General features: G+C 38.0%; 1 pseudogene; it reads right to left on the reverse strand.

The window, feature by feature from the left end:
• Positions 1–295: 295 nt before the first annotated feature.
• LOC136306603 (casein kinase I pseudogene) lies at positions 296–1,180 on the reverse strand (annotated as a pseudogene).
• Positions 1,181–16,620: the final 15,440 nt, after the last annotated feature.

Raw genomic sequence — 16,620 nt, forward strand, 5'->3', positions numbered from 1 at the left:
CACAATTTTTCCACTAATTCATGTGTGTCAACCATTCAGTTCTTTCCACTTGAAAAAATGCAATAGAAAACTGGACATTATATTTCACTATCTCAGTTACTATTCAAAATTACAGCGGCTACAAGTCAGGACACAGCATCACCAAGGCTGTCCAGAGTCAATTTATATTGAAATTAAGTTCTTTACACCAAGTAAATGGTTGTCCACAACCACTGGCTAGTGTACACAGGAACTAAAGTTTTTATATTTGAGGAGAAACAAATGCTGCTCCTATCATCTGCACTGCTCTTGTTCCTCAATTCAGCTTAGAAACCTGTGGGATTTGGGCCTGCTGCCCCTGCCCATTTGAAGAGGCTGCCTGCTGCTCTGCTTTCTGTTTTAACACTGTCCAATCAAATGTGTAGTCACACTGTTGGTTCAGGATCCTGAAAAGAATGCGGAATAACTGCCTCAGATACATGTAATCCCAGGCTTCCTCAAAGTGCAGTTGACAAAAGCTTATATGGTGAATTCTGCAGGAAACAAGCCCCATACATAAAACTTCAACAGAAATGGACATCTTTGCACTGATCTTTTCATATTTTCCTTTCTTAGTTGCAGCCATTAGTGCTTGCCATGTCAGGCTGGTTCTGCTAAAATCTATCAAAATATATCCTAATGATTCCATGTCATCTAAACGACTCTGTTCAATACCAAGATTTGCATTGAAGCTAGCATATCCGGCGATGCCAGTGAGATTTTTATCTTCTCTGTGTGGTATGTGTTGCCTTGTCCTGTTGTCCCTGCACTTCAGGCCAAGCCAAAAGCAACAGAATAACATTACAGTGACACCCAATGCCCATTAGGAAGTTATCTGGTTTAATGTCTCTGTGTATAAAATTCTTTATCTGCGTAGATTCAATTCTACTGGTCCTCTGGTCAGCTAACATAAGTACAGTTTTCATGGTGAACCTTCTTGGATAGAAACTAAAGAGGTCTTCCAGGCTGGAAGGTCGCTTCCTGGCCATTACCACCATTTGCGGGGGATGCCCACCCTACCCTGAAGAGTCTTACAGACTCTGCTATCAGCCGCAACTGGGGATGCGTGCCGCTGACACCCCAGCTTCGCGGCCACTTTTTCGCCATTGGTGATGTTGTTTGCCAGATAAACGTCTCCGAAGGAGCCAGCACCGATTTTCATACCAGTTTATATTTCTCTCTGACAAGAAACTCGGCGTTGGAGCGGCTGCTGCTCCCCAGCCGGAGAGACCGAGAGGTCTCCACACCTCTGAGCCCGGGCGGAGGCTTCTGGGCTCCTCGCCCGCGCCCGGCTGCGGGGCAGGCGGCAGGAAATGGAAAACGTCGGCTTTGGCGTCGCAGGGCCGGGAATCCGCCGAGCGGCACCTGCTCCCCGCTGTTCAGTCAGGTTTCTTTTCACGAGGCCGCAGCTTGTGAGGGGTTTTCATGGTCCCCAGGCGGGACCGCTTGCGTCTGGGCCGCCCCCCACGCCTCCCTTTCGTGCGCATGGCCGTCAGGGGCTGCAGAGGCGGCGTGGTGAGTCCGGGCGGGGGCGCCGGCCGCTGCTGCCGGGACCCCGCGGTGCCGCTGTCCTGTGACTGCGCCTCCAGCCCACGCAGTCCCAGTCCCCGGAGCCGCGTCTTCCTGGTGCCAAAATAATTCCTGTAGTGCTGTTTCAACGGAGTCTTTTCCAAATAGTTGTTTCAAGTCAAGTCTTTGAGATTAGAACACATATTGTGTTAGCTAATATATTGAAATGTTTAGCTCTGAGCAACATTGTACTGACACCCAAAATGTTTGTATCATCTTTTTTTTAACCTTTAGATTGTCAAACATTTGTTCCCATAAATCTTAAAGTGAAGAATAACAGGAATACCAATAGGGAATACTTCAAGAGGACTGATGTGCAGCCAACAAGTATTCTAAGTATTGTATGGCAATTAATTTAACCCCTATGACAACAGGCCTTGAGTCAGAGAATATTACTATTACTCATTTTACAGAAAATAAAACTGAAGTTCAGAGTCAGGTTTTTTGTTTTGTTTTTATAAATAAATTTTTATTTTAATGGGGTGACATCAATAAATCAAGATACATATATTCAAAGAAAACATGTCCAGGTTATCCTGTCATTCCATTCTGTTGCATACCCATCACCCAAAGTGAGATTGTCCTCCCTCACCTTCTATCTAGTTTTCTTTGTGCCCCTCCCCCTCTCCCTCCCCCCCCCCCCATAACCACCACATTCTTGTCCATGTCATTTAGTCTCGTTTTTATGTCCCACCAATGTATGGAATCCTGCAGTTCTTGTTTTTTTCTGATTTACTTATTTCACTCCGTAAAATGTTATCAGGATCCCACCATTTTGTTGTAAGTGATCTGATCTCATCATTTCTTATGGTTGAATAGTACACCTTGGTGTATATATGCCACATCTTCTTTATCCAGTCTTCTATTTTTTTTTACAGTGATTAAAGCCTTTAAACAAACTCTTGGCCAATACAGCAAGAATCCATGAAAGAGTAGTGTCCTTAACATGTTCACCAAGTCCAAGTTGGCCCCAACACCATGACAAATCCCTGAAAAATGCAACCCAACCCCAGTTCAGTCTGTTAGGAGCTGTCACAAGGAGCAGGAGTCCAGGAAAAGTCCACATCCAGAAAAATTCCGCATGGCACTGGAATTGTCACAATTCTATACTTTGCAGCTCATGTCCAAGTCCCAATGACCACTGCTTCTAGCTGGTAATGATTCAGGTAGACTGGAAAAGCTATCTGCAGCATGTGTGGATATGGAGCTTCTGTTCTCCTCTGCCTGGAGAGGTGAGACCAGGTTGCTTTTCCCTGGAGCTCTGTGACTATGGCTTGGTAAAGAGAACCTTGTGATACACTAAGCTGGGTGGCAAAGGTAGATTCATAATAGAAGTTGGCAAAAGGGGGAAAGAGAGCTCTAAATTAGGAGTAGGTCCCAGCCTGAAATATGAGTGGGGCATTGAGGTAGGAGGAATAAAGAAAACACTATATATTAAACAAAGCAGCAGAAAATAGGACTATCAACACCCACAACAGAGATCTTCGAGGGAAGAATAAAAAACCTGACTATTCAGGCAAGACATAGTTAAGTGGCCCTTGTGCAAATGAGATCAGTTTACCTGCTTCTTGGAAGAAATACCCCAGGCTCGTCCACAGTGTCATAGATGGGGCCGACGGCCCTGAGCACCTTCAGCCTTCAGTGGCAAACCCCAGCATTTTGGGCAAGGTTAGGTCATAGGTGGGTGGAGCAGGGCTGGAAGAGACTGAACCCTCCCTTAGAGGAGTGAGGGGGAAACCTACCTTCCAGTGTCCCTGTTTCCTCACAGCAGAGGCATGTAAGTCTGGCAGGCTTTAGCTCAATGACCTTTCTTTCCAATATTGAAGCAGGACCCAGATGACATCCTATGAGACCCCTTTGGGGCATTGGAGCCTTTAAGGGCATATCCTAAAAGCTGGTAGTTCCCCTGATCTCTATTGGGCTTTTTTCTGTCTCTTGATATCTTAAAGGCCATTCTCAGATCTCGTTGAGGGGTTTGAGGATCCTCATCTGCCTATATAAATAAATCTATTCCATAAATCTGGAGCTATTTGGAAAAAGACAAATCAGTGTTATTAGTTGGATCAAATAAAGAAGGTAGTAGTTTGCAGGAGAAAAAGATTTGACATCTCCTGTTCATCAGCATTCAAAAGAAATTTAAAAAAAAATTTTAAGTAAAAGCATGATGTGATAGACCCATAGGAGTTCCAGGATATGAATCCCCCCTTTTAAATTTTTTTTAATTGGCCTTAAAATATTTGCTGGGTACACTTTAATAATACCTTAACTTTAAAGATTGTAAGAATGACAAAATACAGTAAATGCTTTTGCTCCATATGCAGGAGCATTGTCAGTTTAACCAGTTTAGGAAATCCAATAATAGAAAAATGCATACAGACAATGAGCTATAACATGCTTAGCAGCCTCTCCTATTCTGACAGAGGTTACTATAAATCCAGAATAAGTATCCACTGTAACGTGGACATAGGACTGTTTGCCAAATGAAGGTATATGAGTAACATCCATTTACCAAAGTTGTTCTGGTAGGGGTCCTTGAGGGTTAATTCCACGTGAAGGGGCAGATTGTAGTATAGGACCCCTTGGACAGGATTTCCCAATCTGCCATGCTGCTTCCCAAGAAAGTTGAAACTGTTTACACAGGGCTGCAGTGTTCTGGTGATGAACAGTATGAGACTGAATTGCTTGATCTGTCATGGTTGCTCCAAATAATTTTCTTTTGGGTAGCTTGATCAACAAGGATATTCCTAGGCCCTGGTCGGTTGGCTCAGTGGTAGAGCGTTGGCCTGGTATGCAGGAGTCCCGGGTTTGATTCCCAGCCAGGGCACACAGTATTTTGAGCAGGGCAGCCTTTTTGTAATTGCTATCCATTCCACCTCTTAAATAAATACTTTTAGTTAATTTGCTTTTTTTTTTTTAGTCTCTTTTCCAGTGTGCTAGGGTGGAAGAAGAATATTTTTAACCTAATATTTGAAAATTCTTACTTTAGACAGATTAGTCAAGTTTTAGGGAACCATCTTACCGCTACTAAGTCAAACATTTTTTTAACAATATAAAATATTTAATTGTCATGCAATTTTGAGGCATTAGAAAAGCTTATGAAGCTGTGCAGCTTTAACTTCTACCCGTTCTCTGTGATCTGTTATTTTGACATGTATGGATACTATAATACCTGAAGATTCTATGAATACTATGGTGAAGTGATTTTAAAAAGTTAATAATAACGCTAAAATAGATTTTTAAAATTAATTTATGTGATAAATTCTTTTTCATATTGGCAAGGATTTTTTCCCCCTATCCTTTTATAGTTAACCCTTCTTTACACCCCAGCAAATTTTGTATCACTATACTATTAAAAAAAAAAGTGGGCTTGGCTGGTAGCTCAGTGGATAGAACATCAGACCAGGCAATGGACCTCCCTGGTTTGATTTCCTGTCAGGGTACACAGGAGAAGCTACCATCTGCTTCTCTCACCCTCCCTCTCCCCCTTCTTGCCCTCTTCCTCTCTGGTAGCGAGTGGCTCTATTGGTTTGAGCTTTGGCCTCTGCGCTGAGGATAGCTCAGTTGGTCCCAGCAGATCAGCCTCGGGTGCTAAAAATAGCTCTATGGATTTGACCATGGCCTTATATGGGGGTTGCCGGGTGGATTCCTGTCTGGTGCATAAGGGAGTTTGCCTCACTATATCCCCTCCTCTCACCTAAAAAAAAAAAAAAAAGTGAATAATAAATATAGTATCTGAAAATAATTTCCTGTTTCATTTTCTTCTTTATATGACTTCATTTCCTATGTCTTTCCTCCAGACAATGATGTGTTTCAGGCTAGGGGTATGCGTACTATTGTAGAAGTATGTAATCCAGAGTACAAGACTATTGTTTTTTTTCTCTCAGTTTTTCAGTCTGTCAGATGATGCTGTGCAAATTTACTCTGGCAATATGAGATCGTTTGTCCTATTGTTTTTGAACTCCAGTGTTTGAATCTGTCTGCATGCACTAACTAAAACAAATGCCAGAGCAGGAGTCTTCAGTATAGAAAGGTTTATTAGAGAATGGGCCATTCTGGAGTACAGGAGAGCTTATGCTCTATGGAATCTCTGATTGTGTATATTGGGGAAAATCGTAAAACACCATGGGATAGGATTTCAGAGTTATGTTGGGAGCTGATTGGTTGGAGGTGAGGTAAGGGTAATAAATCATTTGTTTTTTAGGTCTTGAGGACAGCTGAGGTCTTCTCTGGCATCCCTCTATCTGGTCTCATGGGAATGTAGCCAAGGGGCATTTTTCATTTTATGGCTCAGGAACTGAAACATAATTTAGCTCAAGATGTTATCTTTATCCTGCCAGGGGCCCAGTTCTTGTGACCATTGGTCAGATTCTGGCTCTTGTCTTCTGCTGCCTCTGAGGTTGCTGATTATCCAGGGGAAAAGCTATATATGAGGGCCATAGAGGGAGAGAAATAAGATTTTTAGAGCTAGAATTCAAAGCTGACTTGAAGGGTCAGAGGACCCTTGTTTTCACTATTTTTATAAGCTTTCTTGCTCTAATTCTGTTCCCTTGTTGCCTCTTTTTTCTTTGTTAAAACTTAAATAAGCTGTTATTGAGAGCTTGCTGATTGTCTTCTTTTCTTTTCTGTGCTTTTCCTTTATTCTTCACAATCTTCTTTCTAGTATAAGAGTGTTAGCCAGTCATTGAATATTTGCTAATTCTTAAATATTGCTTTTAATGTTTTACATGCATTGTCATATATAATCTATATAAGAATTCTAATACTAAGTAGAAACAATGTTTATGCCTATTTACAGATAAAGAAAATAAAGAACAGAAAAGTTAAATTCAAATAACTTGTGACTGGAATTTGAACTCAGTTAATTTATGCCGTTAAGATCCTCCACCCTTAATAGACTGATTATCATTGTAAAATATCTGTGAAACCTTGGGTGGGACCAACTGACAACTGATTTCAGACCTTGTTAACAAGCCTGTTAAATCCTGTTTGCTTGGCACCTAAAAATGTGATTCTAGTTACAAAAATTGATTTAAGGTTAGTAAATAATGGCATTAAAAGTTGTGGCCACATGCAAGAAGTTAAGCTGTAGTTTACAAGTGATTCTTGTAGGTTTCTATTTGGTGTTTATCTAGTTTCATAAACTTAATTTAATTGTTACACTGAATAGACAAATCGTTACAGGGAACTCCAGTTATATGAGGGAAATTGGTTTTATATACATTTAATATTATTCTTACTATTTCACATACCTGCATATATAAATTATGTAATTATTTATGGCATCTTTCTGTTTGAAGTCATTTTAGTTACTTTCTCAGGCAATATGATGTATTTGTGCATACCTAAAACATATGTCTTTATGAATACTCCACTCATACTTTAGATCAAACAATAGTAAATAAATACTAAATAAATGTTTACAATATGTTGGCCATTTGGCTGGACCTTGAAAATAGCAAGACAAACCAATGTTAAGTCTTTGTGAAATAGCTTTAATAAATATATATAACAAATAAGTGGGTATTGTAGCTTTCAGAGCCTGCAATTTCTTTTTCACGGCAATCACTATTCCTGAAAGTAGATACTGAATGCCAGTATTTCATCATAATAAAACACTTATATACAAGGCTTCAGAAATTTTTTTCTATTTTAAAATGTTAGTCATTTGAAAAATAGGTTTGATTATTTAGAGGTCTATAAATTATTCTTTATTCAAAATGTCTATAATTTTAATCATGTTTTAATTGCAATAGATTGTAAATTTGCAATAAAATAACAAGAAGGGAGGCTGTAACAGATGTTCTGTTAACACATGTGATTTCATCTGAGACAATCAAGCATTCATCATACTTAATCTTCATCAATTGAAATGTACTGATTTTCAATAATGTGAGGGCTGTACATTCAAAAGACTGATATTTAAGATAAAAATTTTTGACTGGGACATTTTCTTTATATGGTGGGTAATTTACCCCAAGTATTTCTTTATTTCTTATTAAAAATAATTTTATTTAGTTGCACATTATTGTCATACTACTTGATTATAAAGATGGCTATTGTATTTTATAAATGCAATCATTTTTAAATTTATTTTTTGGTTATTCAATGATTCTTTGAACATATTATGCATTTCACCTAAAAAGGTAAAATGTTACCTATGCTAAAACTGGATGCAATCTGTAAATAATGATTTTTAATTATTTCTTTGAAATGTACTATTCAGATAGCTGTTTAATTTAATTTATTCAGATAGCTATAAAATCCTATTGAACAGCACATTAGCAATAATATTTTCATTAAAAAAATACAGTTTTAAGCCAATTCAGTACTCTATACAATGGAAATAAATTTCATTGAAAATAAAATAGTACATCCTAGGGAGTGTTTTTAATTATTATTTGATCTTAGAAAATATAGGGAAAAAATAAAAGAGGAACCACAGGATTTATAATTGGTATATTCTTTAAATTATGGTTCATGGAAATGTGTGTAAGAAATGGAAGGAGAAAGAAGGCTAGAGAGCAAAAGAGACTGTGAAAGTGAAGGAAGAAGAATGCAGAAATAAGTAAACAGAATACAGGCAGTTAGAAACAATAAGGAAAGAGGGGAAAGGAGGAGGAAGAAGAAGAAGAGAGGAAGGACAAAGGAAGGGGAAAGAAAAGAAGGGAGGCACAGAAAGAAAAGCAGGAATACAAAAGTTAAAGAGACCAAAGCTTTTTCTTTCATATCCAAGGCCAGACATTCTCCTGCTGACATTCAGAGGCTCCTGTAGAGAATCAAGCTGTTGAGGAACGGGGAGGTGAATCCTGCCTCAAAGCTTGCTTTCACAGAAAACGAGTGGATGGGGGCAGAAATAAATAAAGGTTCCTGCCAATGGGGCCTGGGGAGAAGCAATTAGGTCTTGGCTAGTTCTCAGGTACAGCAAACGCCATTTGTCTGCACATGGCATGGTCTTGGTTGCTGGGTAAATGACAGTAGCTTGAGAGGCTCCTGAGGAAATGTGGGAGTTGTGGAGAAACAAAGGGTGGGCAAATCTAGAGGTCAAGGTAAGATGTAAAGTGGGGGAACAATTAGCCTTTATGGTGTCCTGTCCAGAATTTCTTTCTATTAATTTAAAAATATTTTTATTTTAATCTTGGGTGACAGAAAGGGAAAACCAGAAGAATGTGCTTCTGCTGTGTGTTCTGAAATTTTATAAAGACCCTTTTTTTCTGAAACTCTGTTCTCATGATTATAGTTCTCTCTATATATATATATTATAAAATTATAAATATATAAAATTATAAATATATATAAATAAATATATAAAATACATATTAGCTATAGGTTTATAACTATAAATATTTATATATACATAAATATATATAAAATGTTATTCTCTTCATTTCCAAAACACATGCAGACTGGAATTAATAAAACTTTACTTTAGGTCTGAGGGAAAGCAGTGTTTGCCACCCCAAAAGACACCTTCTATGATATTATTTTAGGATGGTTATTTTTAAGAAACAAAGGAGTTAACAAGAAACTTTGACCTTCTCTCTCTTCTCAAACTGCCTAAAAAATTTAGATACAAGGCCTGCTCCAGAAAGGGAGTTATGATAGATAACTATACTCTAATATGATCTATGTGTGATAGACAGGGAGAAACCTAGCAAAGCCTCTTAGATCCAAGACCTCTCTGTATTCTATTGTTAGAGATTTCTATCTTCATGCAAATTGCCTTCCTGCCCTCTGAATTCCCAAACTATTACCCCTACCATTTACTTAGCTCAACATGGCATGTAAGCCTTAACTATCTCTGTCCTCAGGTCCCATATTCTTAGAGAACCCCAGTAGGCACGTGCATAATAAATTTGGTCATTTTCGCCTGTTAATTTGACTCCTGTTAATTTCTTAGTTCCAGCCAGAAGAATGTAGAAGGATAGAAGGAAGATTATTTTTCCTTCCCCACAGATGGAAATTTATGTTCTCTTATCTTTTAAGAGCTTTTTGAGAGAGAGAGAACAAAGCGTATTTTATTACAAATTATTTTCTGACCAATATTTATTTGGAATATATGTTATATTAAGTGCAATCTGAATTCAATGCAGATTCATTTTAAAGTCACTACTTTATGAATTTTTTTTTTTTTTGTATTTTTCTGAAGCTGGAAACGGGGAGAGACAGTCAGACAGACTCTCGCATGCGCCCGACCGGGATCCACCCGGCACGCCCACCAGGGGCAACGCTCTGCCCACCAGGGGGCGATGCTCTTCCCCTCCGGGGTGTTGCTCTGCCTTGACCAGAGCCACTCTAGCGCCTGGGGCAGAGGCCAAGGAGCCATCCCCAGCGCCCGGGCCATCTTTGCTCCAATGGAGCCTTGGCTGTGGGAGGGGAAGAGAGAGACAGAGAGGAAGGGGGGTGGAGAAGCAAATGGGCGCTTCTCCTATGTGCCCTGGCTGGAATCGAACCCCCGCACACCAGGCCGATGCTCTACCACTGAGCCAACCAGTCAGGGCTATGAAATTTTTTTAAAAGCTCTAACATTTTCTTTTAGAATTCAGAAAACATACAAAAAATTAAATACATTTCTAATTTCCACATTTATTCAGCAGCAATGCCAATGTAGAAACTTGGCAATTTTATTAATGAAGCTTAAGCTCTATTTATTAAATATGTGCCCACTTTACCATTCATGCCTTTCACTTTAATATGCAAATCTGTCTTCAAGGAGTATGCTGAACAACTACACTGATAATCACTTTATACCAGACAATAATCTTGGGATTCCACTAAAAGAAAATCTGTGGGGATAGTAAGATTTTTGGTTGTTGGTGTTAGACAAATTGCCAAGTTTCAAGAAAGAAGAGGAGAAATAAAATGAGAACATATGACCTCTTCCTCCCTACCCCCACTTTTTTCCTTTTGTTTTAGCCATGAATTTCCTGCCAGATAGCCACTAAAAGAAATAAGGAAAGAAAATATTCAGGAGTTTTCTACCTGAAGTTTGTATTGCTTTTGATTTTACAAGGTTAGGGAGGAAATGATGTTATGACTTTCAAACTGTAGTGATTCAGGGAAATTGGTAACTTGGGATGATGTGTCCTTCAAAAAGAGAATGGTAGATCATAACCTGCATAATTATTTATTGTTGAAATAGAATTTTTTCCTGAGGCAGTAACTTATTGCAAATAGGTCTCTCCCAAGGTCCCTTATCGAGATAGTTTTGTTGTAAAGAAGGTGTGAAGAAGACATATCTTGTTGGCAGAATCACATCAGTATAAGAAATATTTAGCTAAGTCGTCATGTAGTAGTTGTTTGTTACAGCCTAGAATGAGAATATGTTAAGAAATTTTGATGTTTTCATCATAAGCCTAAAGCCTCTGCCTACCATGTGGCCCTCTTTATACATATTTGGCATAATTAATGCTTGTAGGGATGACAGTAACAGCAAGGTAAATGAGAGGACATAAATTACAAAATAATTTAGAATCTGTCTATCATTGTATGCTGTTAAAGAGAATCTAGTGAGTCAATTTCTTCTTAGTTGCTAAAGTAAGCAAAGTGAAGTATTACTTATAAAAACATGAACCCTTGAGTTGTGTCATATAGTACTCTCACTCTTAACTTGAATGGACTTGATACAATATTTATTTTAATCTAAAAATTAAGAAATTCAAATAAGTGTATAAATCCAAATTTTTGGATTTATATTCAAATATACTGAAAATATACTGAGAAATACCACTAACTTCCAGATTGTGTCATGTAGCATTTTCACCATAATTTCCAGTGCGTTTGATACAAGTATCTATTTGAATCTAACTACTAATAGGAAATTTCTTACAAATAGGATCTGTCTAGACTAGTATTTTTAAAGACTAATATTTTTTAAATATTCTAAGTGTAAGGTCGGTGGATAGAGGGATGGTCACGTGGGGAACCCAGGCCCGCAAACTTTGGCTAGGACTGCCCACAGTCAAACGCGCCAAAAGAAACTTCCTAGAAGTCCTTGGAAAAAAAGCGACTGACTGTCAGCCAGTAAGATTTCTCTACGTCATATTAGCTCGACTTCCCTAGAGGGACTCCTTTTTAAATATACCCTCGCAGTCTCTCCATGCGCGATTTTCCTGACCTCCATCTTGCAGGCCAGTGAGTCTCCTCCGGGGAACGCTTTGTACTGAATAAAGCCTTTTGAACTTACCACATTTGGTGGCTCCGAGACCTGTTCCTTCCTTCTGGGGGGGGGGATACCTTACACTAAGTGTTATTAGATTCAACACTTGGAATTGTCAAAATGTTTCATGAAAGCCTGCCCTTTGATAATTTATGAAGCAATCCACAAATAAATGTGATAAAAACTCTAAAATTTGGGCTTTTTCCAGAGTTTGAAATTGTTTAATAGGATTTCAGCCCAAAGAACTGAACATGACTTTGTTATTGGTTTCTTTAAACACAGACAACGGTATACATAGCATGTTGAAGATTGAAGATCTTCACTGTGTTAAAAGCTTCTCAGGGGAAGGTAAGCTTTTCCTCAGCTTACTGATGAAACCCTGGGTTTGAAATCACTGGGGCATCACACATATCTACCTTTAAGGGGAGATCAACCCTACTAAATGTACAATCTAAGAAAAGGAGGTCTAGTATTTCTGCTTTAATGTGCACCACAGGTATCTTGCAAGGAGAGAAGATAGGCAAATAGTTTTAATTAATAAAATGAACTGTGTTACATTAAAAAAATTTGCCTTTGATAATGACAAAGAATATTACTGTATTTCCCCATGTATAAGATGCTCCCATGTATAAGATGCACCTTAATTTGGGGGCCCAAAATTTGAAAAAAAAATGTATTACATAAAGTTATTGAACTCAAGTTTATTCATCATAAAATTCATACAACTCCTCATCAATGTCAAAACTCCCATCCATTAGCTTGTCCTCATCTGTGTCTGATGACAAATTACTGTCTTCAACAAGTGCAAAACAAGCACAAAAAAGCCGGAAATGCAAGTGAAAAAAATCTACAACCACTGCATAAGACGCACCCAGTTTTTAGACACCAAATTTTTTGAAAAAGGTGCATCTTATACATGGGGAAATATGGTACTCAACTAGCTTCTAATGTGAAAAAGTTGACAATAATGTCATTATATATATATTTTAAAAGATACCAAATTGTCTACACATTTTCTTTATACTTGAATTAAAAGTATATAAAAAACTTGTTTTTTAATCATATATCTAATGTATATATATTAGAGAAATACATATTACATATGTTAAATAAAAACCTTGTTATATATGTAATAAACTCAATGTGTATATCATATATAATAAATATATAATATTATATATAAGGGCAGTTATATAATGCATATGATATGTAATATCATTAAACTTCTATGAATTAGAAACTCATTTGACTCAGTAAATTTATTTATTTATTTTTTAAGATTTTATTTATTCATTATAGAGAGGGGAGAGAGAGAGAGAGAGAGAGAGAGAAGGGGGGGAGCAGGAAGCATCAACTCCCATATGTGCCTTGACCAGGCAAGCCCAGGGTTTTGAACTGGCAACCTCAGTGTTTCCAGGTTGACGCTTTATCCACTGCGCCACCACAGGTCAGGCTTAGTAAATTTATATTTTAAAACAGATGAACAACAAAAATTTTTTTCTAAGAGGATTAAATAGGCAAGTCAACCAAAAATCAATACAGTTTACTTTAATAATTTCACAATCTCTAAATGATGTTAGCTCATTCTTCAAAAATGAGAGTTTTAACTGGTGAGAGGTAAGGAAAAGCAATATATATCAATAAGTACACTTCACTTTGACTATGAACTTTCTTAATTCCTAGAGTAATACAAAAGGTGGTAATGGAAGTTTGATCAGAGGTGCAGAAAGAAAAGGACTAGTTATTCAATATACATTGTCATTCTTACTGTGTAATCGTGATTTTGGTAGTAGTGTTGGCAGATAAAATGTCACCAAGTATTAGACAGGTGGAGTCAGACTGGACCTTGGTTTAGCAACCTCAGTATTTGAGTTCTGGCTAAGAAAGAATTCAAAACAAAGACTCAAACTATAAGAGAAAGTTTGTTGCCCTGCTGGTAGGCTTAGCAGTAGAGTATCAGCCAAGCCTGTGGAAGTCCCAGGTTCAATTCCTGATCAGGGCACACACGAGAACTGACCATCTGCTTCTCCACCCCTCCCCCTCTGCGCTCTCTCTCTCTCTCTCTCTCTCTCTCTCTCTCTCTCTCTCTCTCTCTCACACACACACACACACACACACACACCACTGTCTCTATCCCTCTCCTGTGCCATGGCTCAAATGGTTCGAGCAAGTTGGCCCTGGGTACTGATGATGGCTCCATGGCTTTGCCTCAAGTGTTAAAATATCTTGGTTGCTGAACAGTGGAGCAGAGGCTCCAGACAAGGGTTGCTGGGTGGATCCCTGCAGAGCTGCATGCAGGACTCTCTCTCTGCCTCCCTGCCTTTCACTTAAAAAAACAAACAAACAAACAAACAAAAAACATGTTTATTTAGAAAGCCACAGAGGTAGAAGTGAGCAGTAGAATAAATGGGCTCAGGAAACAAGTTACAGAGGCAAAAGAAAGGTCCTTCCCTTGGAGCTTAGGAGAAAGAGAAGAGAGAGAGACAAAGAAAATGCACCTGGGTGAAGGGGGGAAGAAAGGTGAGGGTGTGCTCCATGAAGAGAGCTGCAATGGTTTCTCCTTCCTAAAGACTTTTAAGAGTAGGGGGTTTTAGAGGAGTCTCAGGGAAAAAATCTCAATAAAATATTCATCAGCTTTCTAGGTGTGTCTTTTCAGAGTCCTGGTTTACACTGATTGGTCATGCCAGGGCAGGGAGTCATTAGTCAATGCAGCTGGTCCTGATATCATCCATGGCATTGCTTATCTGGTTTTGCTGCTTTTCTGAGCCTGGAGTGAGTTAATGCTTAAGGGAGTGGTTGTGCAAGGACCTGCATGGGAGTCACATGAGGCCACTTTTTGGCCCTTTGTTCTTCCTCCAGGGGTCTACCACATGACTAGTGACATGCCAGGGGTGGAAATGTTCGGTGGAGGGTCCAAGCATCACGACCAGCCATATGATAGAGGAGGAAATGTCACCCTGGGGGCAAGGTCCTTATTTTACCAATTTTGTCCATTGTTAAGCACTAGGACTCTTTACCCTAGTGACTTTATACCTGACCTAACAACAGCCTTGCTCTGCTCATGTCTGTCTAAATGCCTACCACAGTAGCAAATACCTTTGCGTCTCTGCATAGTGTGTTTCAAATGTAGCATCTGTCTGGACTGATCTACTTGATTTTTTAAAAATTATTTTCATATGTGATTAATCCTGCTGTCAGTAATTTGGGCCTTAGTGTAGTTCAGGAGCTTGCTGGGCAGGAAGTTCTGGTGAGAGAAAAGGGCTCTGAAATTCTGTCTACAAAATAATATTCATAAAAATGTGTTATCTCCGTAGGGAAAACACTCATAAAAATTCCAGTGCTATGTTTTATACATGGATAACTTTGAACATGATAATTAGAAATACATTACTAAATTAATCCTTACTTTATGTTGAGTGGGTTAAAAAAATCTAAGCAGTATCATAACAACTTAAAAGGCAGTTTGTTGTTTGTGTATTTCTACAAATACTTATTAAAATAAAAAATAAGATTAATAATTAAAATTCCAAACACCAAAGCATAACTTAATGCTAAATGTTTTTTATCTAATTTCAAAGTCAATTAACTAAATTATGCATGGCAATGACAAATATTGTCAAATTATTTACTTCCTTCTGTCCTGCTAATATTAAAGAAAAAGCTTCTTATGAACACTTGTGTACAAGTCTTTGGACATATGCTTTCAAGTTGCTGCAAATTTAAAAGTTTTTGTAAGTTTCTACTTATAAGGAATACTATTTTCACCTTCAATACTGGCAGAATTTTAAAAATTGCAAGCTTTGATGTTTGAAAGATAAAGAGTAGTATTTTACACGAACAAGATGGGACTAGAGATTGGTAAAAATCTTTCTGAGGTCAATTTGATAGTACTTATAAAAATAAAATATGCTTATTCTTTGTTTAAGAAATGCTCTATAATTTGCTTTAATAATATGTTGTATGTAGCTCATAGGTTTATATGCAATTCATTGGATAATAGTGAGCATTAAATAAATTAATTCACAAAGAATGCTTGTACACCAAATTTTTTTTATTATTATTTTACTATTACCTCTATGAATCTATTCTTCAGAAATACTCTGTCAACTTTGTAGGAAAGTATTTTAAGAGTGTTTACTATAATATTGTTATAATAAAACATTGGAGACAATCTCAAAGTTCTTTGATAAAGAATTAGTAAATAAATTGTGACATATCTGTAGGAGGCCATGGAAGGAAAGGATGGATATATGTGCTGGAGCAGATACGGCTACATTCTGAATTCCGCCTCAGTCTTTAGTAGTTGTAGAAATTGGTCCATTTATTAATCTCCCTGTGTCTAAGTTTCTTCAACTATAAAAAATGATGACAGTAATAACCATCTTCTAAGAATCTTTGTGAGAAATCAATGAGATATCACATGTAAGTTTCTTAGAAAAGAATCAGGGTATAATGAGCATCCCATAAGTCACAGCATCACTTCGGAGTACTTTGTACCCTGTATAAAAAATCCAGGCAGGTCTGAATATACTGCTGCTTAGGGACACTCTAAGACAGGGGTCCCCAAACTATGGCCCATGGGCCGCATGCGGCCCCCTGAGGCCATTTATCTGGCCCCCGCTGCACTTCTAGAAGGGGCACCTCTTTCATTGGTGGTCAGTGAGAGGAGCATAGTTCCCATTGAAATACTGAACAGTTTGTTGATTTAAATTTACTTGTTTTTTATTTTAAATATTGTATTTGTTCCTGTTTTGTTTTTTTACTTTAAAATAAGATATGTAAAGAGTGCATAGGGATTTGTTCATAGTTTTTTTTATAGTTCGGCCCTCCAACAGTCGGAGGGACAGTGAACTGGCCCCCTGTGTAAAAAGTTTGGG

This window comes from Saccopteryx bilineata, chromosome 5, assembly GCF_036850765.1.
Source record: "Saccopteryx bilineata isolate mSacBil1 chromosome 5, mSacBil1_pri_phased_curated, whole genome shotgun sequence".
NCBI lineage: Eukaryota > Metazoa > Chordata > Mammalia > Chiroptera > Emballonuridae > Saccopteryx > Saccopteryx bilineata.